This window comes from Puma concolor, chromosome D1, assembly GCF_028749965.1.
Source record: "Puma concolor isolate L17-30 chromosome D1, mPumCon1.1.hap2, whole genome shotgun sequence".
NCBI classification, from domain to species: domain Eukaryota; kingdom Metazoa; phylum Chordata; class Mammalia; order Carnivora; family Felidae; genus Puma; species Puma concolor.
This window is the reverse complement of record NC_141676.1, coordinates 104,453,546-104,468,784: the sequence shown is the minus strand read 5'-3', so window position 1 is coordinate 104,468,784 and position 15,239 is coordinate 104,453,546. Positions and strand designations below refer to the sequence as shown.

The 15,239-nt window shown below is 40.4% G+C and overlaps 1 long non-coding RNA gene across 1 annotated transcript; it reads left to right on the top strand.

Annotated features, from left to right (window-relative positions):
* The first annotated feature begins 1,781 nt into the window (after positions 1–1,781).
* LOC147576961 (uncharacterized) lies at positions 1,782–14,616 on the top strand. Its single transcript, XR_015241342.1, has 2 exons — positions 1,782–4,025; positions 14,135–14,616. It is a non-coding gene; the product is annotated as an uncharacterized LOC147576961 (long non-coding RNA).
* The last annotated feature ends 623 nt before the right edge of the window (positions 14,617–15,239 follow it).

The window sequence follows — 15,239 nt, the reverse complement described above, 5'->3', positions numbered from 1 at the left end:
AGAGTCTTTGTCCTTACTCAGCTCTCAGGAACGTTACAGGTTCTAGTGCAAGGATGGGCACGTAAACACTGGGCTTGAGCAACGTTCATAGGAGGCAGGTTAATGGTTTGAGCCCTACTGTTTGGCTTTCTTAAGAATTTTAACTCCTGGTGTTCATTTTAAACCTTCCATCACGTAAGTGACCCTGCTCACCGATTGAATCGCCTGTTCTTTATCTCCGTAAAGTCGCAGTGTCTCCTCCTAATGGAGCGAGCGCACGTTAAGTTTTAGCAAAATAATTGGCAGCCTGGGAGAGGAGCAAATCTGGTCTACTGGAGGTCTGTATGAAGGCATGATGGTTCAGTGATTTGTTCATTATTTATTAGTCGGCTTTAAAAAAAAGAAGAAGAAGAAGAAATTTAAATTTGTAGTGCTGGTAACTGATTTCACAGGGGATTCCTGAAGCTATGAAGTAATTTCTGTGAAATGAACTGCCATGCAAATTGGTTTAAATATATCTACAGCCTTAAGAATGATCAGTATGTTTGTTGAGCAGAGTTTGCTGCTCCAGTGCTCCTGAGGGCTTTTCATTTGGTGGTTCTTCGGGCTGTGCTATAATTACCCTGCAAGCTATATTCTTAGGATTATTCAGGTATATATCCCCTGCATTAAACTCCTGAGGTGAATGAATTAGTACAGTGGTGGTAGTCTCCAGTCAGCATTCCTTGAGTGCTCATGGTAATCTTGCCCTTAGAGTGAGTGTATGGGCAGGAAAGACACCTTTTTTTTCCAGTGGCTTAGCCATAGGAGATAAGAATGCAGCCTGAGACACCTGTGCTTCCTCATTTACAAAACAGTAGATCTCTTTATCAATAAACCAGTTAACAAATTCGTAGGGGAAATTGATAGTTTCCTTTGGGAGAAGTGGTGTTCTCAGATACGTAAGCCTAAAAGAAAAAAAAATAAAGAATAGCTAGTTGTAATGTTCATGTGCAATTTTGTCGTTCAATAAATTTTGATATATTGATTGCCTTGTGATAGTGCATGAGAGTCTTAGGTACACTCGGGTGTTTACATCTTGAAAAATTAATAAGCAGCAGGGACAGTGGAGAATTGATTTTTAGGATAAGCCATTTGTAGCAGATTGATGGAAGCAAAAGCTGTTAATGTATGTCTTTTGATGAGGCAAAAACTAATGCTGTATACTCTGATATGTGCTGTATGTCTGTTGTGAGTATTGAGTTTTGGTTATGTGAACAAAGCCTTTTAATTTTATGTGGCTCCTGATTTATTCCACAGCCGTGGTGGTAATGTAAATGAAGAGTTTCTCCCTAGTTGAGTATTTTGTACTGAGTAGAGGAATACTTGAAATTTTCTAGGAGGACAAATCTTCAGTCTACTCGACACACACAGAAGGGTTACTGTGTATGGATATTTAGCTTGACAGTGGTTTTTTCACAATGTATACATACATACAAAAATACAAAGATGTACCCCTTCAATATATCATTACTGTGTGTCAGAGATCTCAATAAAGTTGCTGATAGGTATATGTTTAAAAGGCTGCCGGGGCGCCTGGGTGGCGCAGTCGGTTGAGCGTCCGACTTCAGCCAGGTCACGATCTCACGGTCGTCCGTGAGTTCGAGCCCCGCGTCGGGCTCTGGGCTGATGGCTCGGAGCCTGGAGCCTGTTTCCGATTCTGTGTCTCCCTCTCTCTCTGCCCCTCCCCCGCTCATGCTCTGTCTCTCTCTGTCCCCAAAATAAATAAACGTTGAAAGAAAAATTAAAAAAAAAAAAAAAGGCTGCCAAAAAGAAGGGATTTATAAATCTCCATTCCGCCAGAATGCAGACAGACAAAAGAGTTGCTTTCATAACTGTCTTGTCACGTTGAGTGCATCTGACCTGAGACTTGACTCGGCCTCCAGGATAATTTAATCCGTTTAGTTTTGCTCATGAGTTGTAATACCACCGGTATTCTATGATACAGAAAACAAGAGTCTGTCATTCAGAAATAAGCCCTTGGAAATGGGAAGGTTGGGAAGTGTGGACCAAAAACACATTCCTGTGCAAATGAAATCCTGCCACCGGCAGCCTGTGGAATCTTTGGGGACCCACGATAAGTTGCACGATTTGGGCTGCATAACAATATGAATGTGCAGTTGACCCTCGAACAACACGGCGCTTGGGGGCGCCAACCCCTGCCCAGCCAAAATCTGCATATAACTCTTTACTGCCCCACAACTTTACTAATAGAATCTCTAGAGGTCACTTTTTGTTGCAGAACTCATGCAGGGATGTTGAGTGCCACACAACATTCTACGTGGATACTCACAATGCTGGAGCTCACCACGATAGCCAAGATGGCTGCGGAATTACCACAGTGGTACAGTTTTATGCAATTATGATTTAATACCTTCATACAACTATGGATGGTGCTGTGTACAACCTGTAAGTGTGTAGGTGTTGACAATTTTAACTTTTTATAATAGATTTGTATACGTTTTGTGGTAGAAAAGGATGAAAACTACGTATATTTTACGCATTTGGGACATAACTTTTTCTTAATTTTTTTCATATTTGTAGGCTATGCAGTTCACTTGTGAGTTATTTCAAATTGTCGCAAATCTGTCCAACATATTTATTCCAGTATAAGCGGACATGTGTTGTTCAAGAGTCAACTGTACTTAATGTCACTGAACTCTCTACACTTACGGCAAAAATGGTAAATTTTAGGTATATTTTACCACACACACACACACACACACACACACACACACACACACACACACACAAAGATGAGTAACTTGACACAACCCATTTTCAGAATGATCCTGTCTGAGGACGAATGTGTGGACGAAAGCCGGCCTGGAGGAGCTGAGCCTGGGGACGAAGTTGCCCCTTGGGAAGAAGAACTTCTTTCCTGGTTTGGAATGGCAGGAAGTGGACAGTTTAGGGAGCTGTGTTCTCTTAGGTGTGCATCCAGGTGCCATAAGGGATGGCTGTTATAATTTACGGACAAAGGAAATTTGACAAATACTCTTTAGGAGCATCTAGCCCTCTTCCCGCCACGTGAGGTGGCAGAGAGATGCTTCTGCTTCCTGAGTCAGCTGGACGTCCTGTGCATTCACAGAGGCTGCCCTGGCGTCCAGGCCTGTTTTGCTTCGGAGGGAAACCTTTTCCACTTTTCATTCTGCCTCACCAGCTCTCTTCCCTGGGCAATAGGATTCACTGTTAACTTAGAGACTGTATCCAGTAAATACTTTGATTCTCCCTTGGTTGTACTTTGTCTGCCCAGGTCGTTCATTTATTTTTCTTACACACTTGTGTACTATTCTAGGGGTTCTAAACCACTTTATTCTACCTTCTACCTTATTCTGTCCTTAGCGTGCTTTGTGAGATAGGTCGATAGGGTAGCCCCATCGTTTTATGTTCGCATTTAACAACTAGCAGAAAGCAATTTCAGAAGAAAAGTAGGACAAATGTTGGAGACATGGTGAAGGGAATTCCTAGCCATCCCTAGAAGGGAAGAGGGGCAAAGGGAGCGCCTGTTAGAACTATGTGTTAAATAGAAGCTTCCAGAAATGTCAGGTTGGCATTACATGTTCCAGGGCCTGCTCATACCAGAAAACCTTGTTTTTTTCCCTCAGACTGTCAGTGTTTGTTTTACACGGTTTTGGTTTTATAAACAGTAAAAATGTTAAGTTATTCTTAACTCTCTCTAGAGATTGCCAACTTTTATTTTGCCAGATGAGGATGTTAAAAATACCACCTTCTATCCATCATTTCATAAAAGAAAAGTCATTTTAAAACCTAACAAAGGTACGTACTTGCAGGATAAGGGACAGGTACTTTAAGTGGAATACATTTAGCTTTGTGAAAAATCCAATTGTGTCCTTGTTTTCATTGCACTTTAGATTGATTAAAAAACACACCATTTTCATCCTTGGCCTGTATCAGTTCCCAGACTGGAGTTTGGGAATCACTGGTGTGTTTATGCATGGGACATCTGTCCAAAGCACTCCTGGAAGAGAGAAGAGAGAAAGAAGGTACATTCTATACTACCCAAATAATTCTTTTTTTTTTTTTTTTGACAGCTATTAAGTGAAAGGGATTGAAAGATGGGCAAAAAGACTTGCCGTGGTCTATATTGAGGTGAAGTTGTGGGATGGGTTAATGATCAGAACATCAAAGCAAGGGCTTTGTCCATGTGTTTTATTCTATTCTTGATCTTGTACAGTCTTTCCAGGTGATTCTCAGAATGCTGTGAATTCTTTTGTTATTTGAAACTTTGTTTTTCCAGTTTTGACATTCTGAAATTGTTTTTGTGTGACCTTTAGCTACAAAGTCTTTGATGTTCAGACACTGACTTTCTGCAGACGGGTGGGGACAGGTACGAGTTTTAAAGTTATTTGAGTTTCAGACAAAGCCTCAAAAGTTAAAAAAATAATTTCACTCGAAGTAAATCCCAAATCTAGTTTAAGTTTGAAGAATATAGGTAAGTGTTTCCTGGGTTTAACACTAGTTTTTGAGAAAAGTGTGACAACTACTTTTAAATACTGAGCTTCTGAAAGACCCTTGGATATGCAGTGTTACAGATCATTGATAAAAATAGTTCTAAAATTAGGTGGGAGAATGGTCCATGCTTTGGGAGGGGGTTTTCTTCTCTGGAAATACACAGCTTCCACTACCTAAATGTGATAGCATACCTCCATAGTTCTAGAGAATTAAATTAGCTCTTATTTGGTTGATAGTGAGAAAATGACAATTTTATGAATAAAAATTTTTTACGTGTTTCAATACATGTGTTGAAGATTCCGATTGTGCTGTTTGTTTCCTTATGAGGTATACTTGCACACAAAGTGTTAGGCTACAGAGTCAGGTATACAACACAGTGACTTCACAACACATTACTTGGTGCTCACTCTAAGTACAGCCACCCTCCGCCCCCACATAATGTCATTACAGTACTTTCCACTATATTCCCTATGCTGTACTCTTCATCCTCCTGCCTTATTTACTATATAACCGGAAGTTTGTACCTCCTAATCCCCTTTATCTGTTTTGCCCAGTCTCCTACCCAACTCCCCCCTGACAGCCGTCTGTTTGTTCTCTGTATTTGTCTTAGATTCCACATATAAGTGAAATCATATGGTGTTTGTTTTTCTCTAACCTGTTTCACTCAGCCTAACACACTCTAATTCCATCCATGTTGTTGCAAATGGCAAGATCTCTTTTTTTTATGGCTAAGTAATATTCCGTTGTGGATGTATATACCACATCTTCTTTATCCACACATCTATCAGTGGACACGTGGGCTGCTTCCATATCTTGGCTATTGCAAACAGTGCTGCAGTAAACATAAGGGTGCATATATCTTTTAAAATGAGTGTTTTCTTTTTTTAGGGGGGGGATGTTTTCTTTGGGATCCGGTAGAATTACTGGATCATGTATTATTTTTCCTTTTAATTTTTTGAGGAACCTCTGTACTGTTTTCCACGGTGGTTGTACCAATTTGCATTCTCACCAACCCTGCGCAACTGTTCCCTTTTCTCTACATTCTCACCAACACTTGTTATTTCTTGTCTTTTGTTTGCTAGCCATTCTGACAGGTGTAAGGTGATGTCTCTATGATTTTGGTTCGCATTTCCCTGATGATTAGTGATGTTGATCATCTTTTCGTCTGTCTCTTGGCCATCTGTATGTCTTCTTTGGAAACATGTATGTTGAGGTGCTCTGTTCATGTTTTAATTGGATTGTTTCTTTTTTTAGTGTTGAGTTGTATAAATTCTTGATATATTTTGGATATTAACCCATTAGTGGATATATCATTTGCAAATATCTTCTCCCATTCAGTAGTTTGCCTTTTTGTTTTATTGTTGGTTTCCTTTGCTGTGCAAAAGCTTTTTATTTTGGTGTAGTCCTAATATTTTTTATTTTATTTCACTTGGCTGAGGAGACAGATCCATAAATATGGTGCTAAGGCAAATGTCCAAGAGATTATTGCCCTTGTTTTCTTTTAGTTTTATGGTTTCAGGTCTCCCATTTAGGTCTTTAACTCCTTTTAAGTTTTTTGTGAATTATGGAAGAAAGTGCTCAACTTTCATTCTTTTGCGTGTAAACTGTCCCAGTTTTGCCAATACCAGTTTTTGAAAGGACTGTCTTTTCCCTCTTGTATCTTTTTGCTGTTTATGACCCTAGGATTGTGGGTTTATTTCTACGTTCTGTCCTGTTCTGTTCATCTGTTGGTGGTGGTGGTTTTTGTTTTTTTTGTTTTTTTTGTGCAGTACTAAACTATTTTGATTATTGTAACTTCGCAGTATATCTTTAAATCTGGGATTGCGCTTCCTTCAGCTTTCTTCTCTTTCAAGATGGCTCTGGCTGTTCAAGATCTTTTGTGGTTTCATACAAATTTTGGGATTATTCTAGTTCTGTGAAAAATGGTATTGGTATTTTGATAGGGATTTCACTGAATCTGTAGATTGCTTTGGGTAATGTGGACATTTTAATGATATTTGTTTCAATCCATGAGCATGGTATATCTTCCCATTTATTTGTTGTCTTCAATTCCTTACGTCCATGTCTTGGCGTTTTCAGAGTACAAGTCTTTGACCTTCTTGGTTAAATTTACTCCTACGGTGTGTGTGTGTGCGCGCGCAATTGTAAATGGGATCGTTTTCTTAATTTCTCTTTCTGTTAGTTCGTTACTGGTATATAGAAATGCAAGAGATTTCTGTATATTAATTTTGTATCTGGCAACTTTACTGAATTTGTTTTGATAGGGTTTTGTTGTTGTTGTTGTTGTTGTTGTTGTTGGGGTCTTTAGGGTTTTCTGTGTGTAATCATGCCATCTGCCCTCAGTGACAATTTTACTTCTTCACTACCAGTTTGGATGCCTTTTATTTTTTCTTGTCCAATTGCTGCAGCTAGGTGTTATAGTACAGTGTTGAATGAAAGTGGGGAGAGCGGACATCCTTGTCTTGTTCCTGATCTTAGAGGAAAAACTTTTAGTTTTTCACCATTGAGTATGATATTAGATGTGGATTTTTCATATGTGGTCTTTGTTGAGTTATATTTTCTCTAAGCCCACTTTGTTGAGAGTTTTTTTTTTTTAATCATGAACAGATGTTATATTTTGTCAAAAGCTTTTTCTGCATCTGTTGAAATGGTCATGTGGTTTCTATCCTTCTTCTTGTTAATATGATGTATTACATGGATTTGCAAAATTGAAACCACTCTTACATCCTGGAATAAATCCAGGTTGGTTGTGGTGAATGACCCCTTTAATACATTGTTGAATGTGGTTTGCTGATAACTTGTTGAAGATTTTTGTATCCATGTTCATCAGGGATATTGGCCCACAGTTTTCTTTTTTTTTTTTTTTTTTGTCTGGTTTTGGTTATTAGAGTAGTGCTGGCCTCACGAGGATGAATTGCCAAGTTTTTATTCCTCTTCTATTTTTTGGAATAGTTTGAGAAGAATAGGTATTAACTCTTCTTTAGATGTTTTTAGAACTCACCTGTGAAACCATATAGACCTGTACTGTGGTTTGTTGGGAGTTATTGATCACCAATTCCATCTTGTTACTAGCAGTCAGTCTGTGCAGATTTTCTATATCCCTTCTTGATTCAGTTCTGGAAGAGTATACATTTCTAGAAATTGATTTGTCCAATTTGTTGATATTTAATTTTTTGTAGTACTCTCTTAGAATTCTTTGTGATTCTGTATTTGTATCCACATTTTTTTTTTTTTTTCTTCCTTTCTGATTTTGAATCCTCTCCTTTTCTTGATGGGACTGGCTACAGGTTTATCCAATTTGTTTCTCTTTTCAAAAAACTAGCTAGCTCATGGCTTCACTGATTTTTTTCTAATTTTATTGTCTTTATTTCATTTGTTTCTGCTCTAATCCATATTATTTCTTTCCTTCTATTGGTTTTATTTCCCCTTTTTCTGGTCCCTAGGTGTGAGGTTAGCTTGTTATTTGAACTTTTTCTTGTTGCTTGAGGTAGGCTTGTATCACGATATATATGCCTCTTAGAACTGCTCTCACTGTCCCAAAGATTTTGGACCATTGTGTTTCTATTTTATTTGTCTTCATGTATTTTTTCATTTTTTTTTTTTTTTTATTTAAAAAAAATTTTTTTTTTTCAACGTTTATTTATTTTTGGGACAGAGAGAGACAGAGCATGAACGGGGGAGGGGCAGAGAGAGAGGGAGACACAGAATCGGAAACAGGCTCCAGGCTCCGAGCCATCAGCCCAGAGCCCGACGCGGGGCTCGAACTCACGGACCGCGAGATCGTGACCTGGCTGAAGTCGGACGCTTAACCGACTGCGCCACCCAGGCGCCCCTCATTTTTTTTTTTTTTAATTGCTTCATACCCATTGGTTGTTTAGTATCTTGTTGTTTAACCTCCACGTCTCTGTTTTTTTCTAGTTTTTTTCTTTGTAATTGATTTCTAATTTCATACTATTTTGGTTGGGAAAGATGCTTGATGTGATTTCAATCTTAAATTTATTGAGACTTGTTTTGTGGTCTACCATATGATAAGCCCTGGAGAATGTTTCATGTGGCCTTGAAAGGAGTGTGTATTCTATTTTGATTGGAATGTCCTCTATGTAGCTCTTCTAAGTCCATCTAGTCTGATAAGTTATTCAAAGCCACTGTTGTCTTGTTGATTTTCTGTCTGGATGATCTATACACTGATACAAGTGGGATGTTAAAATTCCATCTTATAGTTGTTTTACTGTCAGTTTCTCCCTTTATGTCTGTTAATTTTTGCTTTATATATTTAGGTGCTTCTGTGTTGGGTGCATAGATATTTATAATTGTTAATTTCTCTTGTTTGATTGACCCTTTTATCACTATGTTCTGCCCTTCTTTCTTTGTATCTTGTTACAGTCTATTTTGTCTGATGTAAGTATTGCTACCTGGTCCCCCCCCCCCCCCCCCCCCCCGCCCCCTTCTATTTGCACGGGATATCTTTTCCCATCCATTCACTTTCAGAGTCTATGTGTCTGTAGGACTTCAATGAGTCTTTTTTGTGCAGCATATAAATGGGTTATTTTAAAAATCCATTCAGTTATTCTGTGTCTTTTGATTGTAGCATTAAGTCCATTTACATTTAAAGTAATTATTGATAGTTATGAACTTCTTGTCATTTTGTTAATTGTTTTTTGGTTGTTTTTGTAGTTCTTCTCTGTTCCTTTCTTCTTTTACTCTCTTCCTTTGTTGCTTGATGCCTGTCTTTAGTGTTGTGCTTGGATTTGTTTGAATGTATTTTTGCATATCTATTTATAGGTTTTTGTTTTGTGGTTACAACTGGATTCATATATGACGTCCCATATTAGTTTCATGGTTGCTTAAGTTCAAACACATTGTAAAAACACTGAATTTATACTCCCCCCTCCAAGTTTTTTGTGTATGATGTTATATTTTATATATCTTTATTTTGTGTATTTATTTTGATTGATTTTTGTATATATAATTGCTTTTCCTACTTTTGTTTTTTAACCTCCACACTGGCTTTGTTTTGTTAGTGGTTAAGATACTCTCTTTACTACATGTTTGCCATTACCCGTGAAATTTTTTTCTTCATAATTTCTTATACTTATGTCCTCCCATGCCCCCCCCCCCTTTTTTTTTTCTCATTTAAAAAATTCCCTTTGACTTTACTTGTAAAGCTGGTTTAGTGGTGATGAACTCCTTTAGGTTTTGTCTGGGAAACTCTTGATTTCTCTCTCATTTCTGCATGATAATCTTGCCATATTGAGTATTCTTGGTTGTAGGTTTTTTATTTCTCTCAGCACTTCAAATACTTCATGCCACTCCCACTTGGCCTGCAAAGTTTTTGCTGTAAGATTAGCTGATAAACTTAGGGGAATTCCCTTGTATGTAGCTGTTTTGCTCCTTTTGCTGCTCTTAAGGTTCTCTGTTCTTTAATTTTTACCATTTTATTTATTATGTATCTTACTGCAGACCTCCTCAGCTTCATCTTGTTGGGGATCTCTGTGCTTCCTGGGTTTGGATGTCTGTTTCTTTCCGCAGAATAGGAAAGTTTTAAGCTATTATCTCTTCAAATAAGTTGTCTGCCCCCTTCTCTCTCCTCTTTCTGGGCTCCCTATCATGTGAGTATTAGTATGCTTGGTGGTTTCACAGAGGTCCTTTAACATGTTCTCAGTTTTTTAAATCATTCTTTTTAAAAATTTTTTTATTTATTTTATTTTTTGATTATTTAAAAAACTATTTAAATTCAAGTTGGCTAACCTACAGTGTAGTATTGGTTTCAGGAGTAGAGCCCCCAGTGATTCATCTCTTACATATGACACCCAGTGCTCCTCCCAACAAGTGCCCTCCTTAATGCCCATCACCCATTTAGCCCACCCACCTCCTCCACCCACCTCCCCTCCAGCAACCCTCAGTTTGTTCTCTGTATTTGAGAGTCTTTTATGATTTGCCTCCCTCTCAGTTTGTAACTTTTTCCCCCTTCCCTTCTGCCATGGTCTTCTGTTAAATTTCTCAAATTCCACATATGAATGAGAACATGCGATATCTGTCTTTCTCTGACTAATTTCGCTTAGCATAATACTCTCCAGTTCCCTCCATGTCCTTGCAAATGGCAAGATTTCATTCTTTTTGATTGCCAAGTAATACTCCGTTGTATATATAAACCACATCTTTATCCATTCATCTGTTGATGGACATGTGGGCTCTTTCTGTACTTTGGCTATTGTTGATAGTGCTGCTATAAAAAATTTTTTTTTAGTGTTTATTTTTGACAGAGACAGAGTATGAGTGTGGGAGGGGCAGAGAGAGGGAGGGAGACACAGAATGTGAAGCAGGCCTCAGGCTCCAAGCTGTCAGCACAGAGCCCTACACGGGGCTCGAACTCATGGACCATGAGATCATGACCTGAGCTGAAGTTGGATGCTCAACCGACTGAGTCACCCAGGTGCCCTGATAGTGATGCTTTAAATCCTTTTTTGTTCCTGTTGTTCAGCTCGGCTGCTGCTTCTTTACTTTGTCCTCCAGATTCTGATCTGTTTTTCTGCATCCTCTAATCAGCTTTTGATTCCCTCTAGTGCATTTTTCTTTTTAGCTACTGTATTCTTCGGGGTCTGACTGGTTATTTTTTTATATTTTCTCTTTGTTGAACTTCTTACTGAGCTCACTCCTTTCTCAAATCTCTTGTTTTTATGACCATTACTTTGAGCTGTTTATCTGGCATAGTGCTTATCTCTGTGATTTTGTCCTGTTTGTTTCATTTGGGACATACTCCTCGGTCTCCTCATTTTGTCTAACTCTGTTTCTGTGTATGAGGTGGGTCAGCTCTGTTCCCCGCTTTTGAAAGTGGGGGCCTTGTGCAGAGGTCCTGCGTTGCTCTGTAGCACAGTGCCCCCTGGTGGCCACCAGGACTGGGCGCCCCACAGTGTCCTCAGTGGGTTGCAAGTTCTGTTTTGGCTGAGACACTATTGTGTGGGCATATTTGTCAGTGGGCTAGCTTTTAGCCCAGTTGACTGCAATGACACACTTCACCAGCTGCGGGCCACACTGTGCGCCAGTTTGCTCTGCAGGCTGTGGGAAGGCCCAGCTGTAGCTGCTGTGGGCTTATTGGTTGCTGGGCCTAACCGCCTGTAGTTAACCTCTGCCACAGTTCAGGCCCACAAATGGCAGGCCTCACCCCCTGCACAGCCAACGGAAGGGCTCACCCACAGGAACTGTGGGCATGCTGGCAGGTTGACTTACCTCTCCCCACTACCACCCCAGGAGTCTCTTTGGAGTGGTGCTCATCCTGGCCAGGGCTGCCTGAAGTGTGGTGGGGCAGGAGCTGCTTTGGAGGGGCACCTGCTGGGGTGGGTGGGTTGGGTGGGGCAGGTCTGCAGGGGAACAGGCTGGGTGAAGGCAAGAAAAATGGCACCCACTGGCACTTTTGTTCCCAGAGAGAGCCCCTGCAGATCTCTGTCCCTCTGGCACATGTTCTAAGCTAGGTTAATAAATCTTCACGTATACCCCAGACGCTTTTCAAAGTGCCGTATCTGCTGTGTCCAGGGCTAAGTTATTTAGTATGCTGGCCCTTTAAGGGTGGGGACTCAGTTTCCTCCCACCTGCTGGGTCTCCTGGAGGTAAGCCCTGCTGGTTTTCACAGCCAAATGTAAGGGAGACTTCACTTCTCAGTGTGGGTCCCCAGGGCTGGAGGTGCCCTGTGTATAGTCTGTCCCCTCTGAGTGCACCAGGGATTTGGTTCCTAACTGTGTCTTCAGCCCTTCTACCGTCTTCTATGTGGCCTTCTCTCTATGACCAGCTGTGGAAGATCTGTTCTGCTAGTCCTCAAGTCACTTTCAGAGTTAGTTGCTGTGGATGTAGTTGTGTCTGTGGGATAAGAGGAGTCTGGTCCCCTCACTCCACCATCTTACCCCAGCCGCCTCAGTACTGAGCATCTTTTAAAAATTGGGGATCTAGCCAAAACTTACATTTCCCTCCCTTCATGGAGTTTATGTTCTAGTGAGCAAGACAGACATTAGATAAATAAATAATTGTGCTGTTAAATAAAAAGGTATTGTGGTGAGGACAAAGCATAGTGGGGATTAAGGGGGAGGAAGGGCTCTTTTATTTTACTTTATTTTTTTTTTTTTAACGTTTATTTATTTTTGAGACAGAGAGAGACAGAGCATGAACAGGGGAGGGGCAGAGAGAGAGGGAGACACAGACTCTGAAACAGGCTCCAGGCTCTGAGCGGTCAGCACAGAGCCCGACGCGGGGCTCGAACTCACGGACTGCGAGATCGTGACCTGAACCGAAGTCGGCCGCCCAACCGACTGAGCCACCCAGGCGCCCCTATTTTTTTTTTTTTATGTTTATTTTTACTTTTGAGAGAGAGCATGGAGGGGAGGGGCAGAGAGAGAGGGAGACAAAATCTGAAGCAGGTTCCAGGCTCAGAAGTCTCAGCACAGAGCCTGACGCAGGGCTTGAACTCATGAGCTGTAAGATCGTGACCTGAGCGGAAGTCAGATGCTTAACCGACTCAGCCACCCAGGTGCCCCTGGGCTCCTTTAAATAAGGCGGCTAGTGCAAGATTGTCTTGATTGCACAACATTTTAGTCCGGTCCAGAAAGTTGAGGGGGAGGCTGTGGGAGGCACAGAGACTATCGCCTTGAGGGTAGTAAGAGGTGTAGTGTATTCTGAAACTGTCAGAAAGTCAGCTTGGATGGAACTCAGTGAGGTGAAAGAGAGGGGAATACTCCAGGTTCTTTTTGTAAGTATTTGCTTAATGAATGAATGAATGAGCATAAGATCTTCATAGCCTCGATTCTGGCAAATCATTACTACATACCAAATCCCTTATTGCAGGGTGAAAGAAGGTGATCATGAGTGAGATGGGTGTCGCTGGGGATGATGGTCAACTGGTCAACTCAGAGACTCTTGAGTAGTGACTCAGTTGGTACACAGATCTGGGCTCCTGAGGGTTATAGGCCCAGAAATCTGATTTCATCAGTGTGCCGCTAGTCCCTTAAGAAGGAAAGTGTTCTGGTCACACACCCAAGGGACTAATGTGTAATTCTGAACGCTGGTCAGTTTACATTGGGATCTTTTTTTCTAATAAGCAAGATAACCCTGTGAATGTGTGCTGAGGCATCCCTTTTTCCAGCATCAGGGCATTGGGAAAATGGGTTTGTAATTGGAAGTCCCCCTAAGTAAATTTAGAGAGAAGAAAACTCTAATGTTACAAGTGTTTTCTGCATTTATTATCTTTTTAGGTTTTAGGAAAGGACTGGATTCGTGTGTACTTCCAGATCACTGGTTTGATTTTACTGGGCTCCTTTTTCCGTTATCTTTTGACAGTCTTTTTTTGTTTGCTTGTTTTGTTTTAATTTTGTGTTTAAAATTTATTTATTTTTGGGGCGCCTGGGTGGCGCGGTCGGTTAAGCGTCCGACTTCAGCCAGGTCACAATCTCGCGGTCCGTGAGTTCGAGCCCCGCGTCGGGCTCTGGGCTGATGGCTCAGAGCCTGGAGCCTGTTTCCGATTCTGTGTCTCCCTGTCTCTCTGCCCCTCCCCTGTTCATGCTCTGTCTCTCTCTGTCCCAAAAAATAAATAAATGTTGAAAAAAAAATTTAAAAAAAAAAATAAAAAAAAAATAAATAAAATTTATTTATTTTTGAGAGAGAGACAGAGACAGAGAGTGCAAGCGGGAGAGGAGCAGAGAGAGAGGGTGACACAGAAGCTGAAGCAGGCTCCAGGCTCTGAGCTGTCGGCACAGAGCCCGATGCGGGGCTCAAACTCACAAACCACGAGATCATGACCTGAGCCGAAGTCAGACACTTAATGGGCTGAGCCACCCAGGCGCCCCCATCTTTCTTTGTTTTGTATGTATTTTTGTGTTTTGTATGTTAGTTTCTTTCTATGATAGCTGTCTTTTTTCTTTGTGAATCCATGTATATAGCAGGCTGCTCAGGCCGGTTTAAAAATGTAGTTCTCCCACCATAAATATTTAAAGCAGATTGTGTCAGAGGTGACACCAAAGCATCTTTGAACAGACTTTTTGCTTTAGTGAGGCCGTCAAAATACCTCTTGGGTTATGATTATAACCAAATACTCTTGTATTTTTTTTTTTTCAATGTGAATAAACAGAATACAAAAAGTGAGATGGAGATACCAAGTAATCTGTTTAATAATAATAATTGATTCTCTTGGGGGAAAGTATGTCTCAGCAGAAATTTATTTTAAAAAATGTTTAATAGAGTGTTTAAGACATCTGCAAAAGTTGAGACTAGAATAATGAGCCCCCAAAGACCTTCAGCCAGCTTGAACAGTTAGGTCTACCCTAGTGTCATTTATACCCCCAAGTAATCTCCCCCATTATTTTGCAGCTAACCCCAAGCAGCATATCACTATTTTTCCTGTAAATATTTCAGTATGTATCTAAGATAAAGACTCTAAGAAAATAGAAACAATAACTGTGATAGGATTTTTATCCCCCCCCCAAAAATTGACAATGTCTTCCTAATATCATATAGTAAATACCTATTCTGTATTTCCCATGTATAATTTGCATTTGTATCTGGTAGATTGAATGAAATTTCGGTTTGATTTTCACCATATTTCCTTTTCCATACTTCAAAGGTCACTGGAGCCAGTAACTAAGTGATCCCGCATTAGAGGACAGGAGATGTTAAACCCTTCCTTCTGGCGAAGGGGAGAGAATCCAGAGAGTAATGTGATGTCAGGCAATTTTTTCTTTTTTTCCTGGTTGTCTCCTTCAGGCTGG